This window comes from Mus caroli, unplaced genomic scaffold (genome assembly GCF_978045245.1).
Source record: "Mus caroli unplaced genomic scaffold, Mus_caroli_1 scaffold_11, whole genome shotgun sequence".
Lineage (NCBI taxonomy): Eukaryota > Metazoa > Chordata > Mammalia > Rodentia > Muridae > Mus > Mus caroli.
Window position 1 is genome coordinate 86,787,972 of NW_028227266.1, and position 1,249 is coordinate 86,789,220.

The 1,249-nt window shown below is 42.3% G+C and overlaps 1 non-coding gene across 1 annotated transcript; it reads right to left on the reverse strand.

Moving 5' to 3' along the window:
• Positions 1–249: 249 nt before the first annotated feature.
• On the reverse strand, positions 250–379 carry LOC115032043 (small nucleolar RNA SNORA17). Its single transcript, XR_003837690.1, has one exon. It is a non-coding gene; the product is annotated as a small nucleolar RNA SNORA17 (small nucleolar RNA).
• Positions 380–1,249: the final 870 nt, after the last annotated feature.

Genomic DNA, 1,249 nt, shown 5'->3' on the forward strand with positions numbered 1-1,249 from the left:
CTCTGGCCTACAGAGCACCACACTGAACTCCCAGACTAGGCCCCATGGCAACAGTCTGGTGGTCATCTCAGGCTTACTCCTTACCCAGCCTGTCTAAGTAGCCCCTTGTAGGGGTCATCTGTCTTGGGTTCACTCATGCCCAAGGCCCAAGGTCCCAGGTCCAGTTCTTCTAGTCTTTGGCTTGCTCCCCATCCTGGGAGCCCATTCTGGCACCAATCTGGTGGTCATGCAAGCTCACTTTTTTCAGGGGATGTTAAGCTACTAATCAGTCAGATGTTCATAGATCAGAACCCTGCATAGACATAGCCTCTCTCCTCTCTGCCACCTATTGACGCACATGTGACACAGCAGCCACGCCTACAGTGCTGCAAGGGGCAGATGTAATAGTCATTTTAAACGCACAATATAGTAACTGACAGAAGAGCTTGATTTGCTACTGCAAAAGAGTGATCAGATTTTGTATTTGCCTTGAATACAGCCAAAGGTTTCTATGATGGAGCCATTTCATATTGCAATTTTAGACCATATCATTTGTTGCTTAGTGAATTATTTATTCATATATTACTTTTATTTATTTACCAATGACCACCATGTTCTAGTGTTTGAATCAGGTGTCAAGGTCTTGGCTTATGCCTCTGTTGAACTCCTCCAATAGTTATGTCCAGGAGATATGGGAAGGTCTGCAGAAGTGGAGTTCGTTCATAGGAACCTTTTTGACCCATTCGGATTTCCCTGTAGCTAGATGCTAGTAGTTCTCAGATCTTCCAATCAAAGCTATCAGGGAAGTCCTACAATTACCAGTGTGTGTGTGTGTGTGTGTGTGTGTGTGTGTGCGCGCGTGTGTGCGCGTGCGTGCGCACACACATACATATGCATGGGCATATGTAAACTAACAGACAGAAAGATCTCCTTAGACATAAACAACGTAGAATGTGGCCAGTTTTTTTCCTCTGGTTCCTCTGTTCTAGTTCTCTATCCATGTATCATCTCCACTCATATTTTTAAAGGTATAAAACTATAATAAGTCCTTATCTCTAATTAGTAGAAGTCACCAATTATTCAATAAATGTGAATTAAGTGGCTACTATTGCTACATCACATTCCTCTCTACCATAATTTTATTTGTTTTTGTTTAAATATTAGCCAGGTACACACTTACTACTAAATCTGAGCTCAAATATCGAGAGCAGTTGTGTCAGTAGTTATCTGTGCAACTGTAGGTAATTTCTTTCTGGGTCTTAATTTCTCC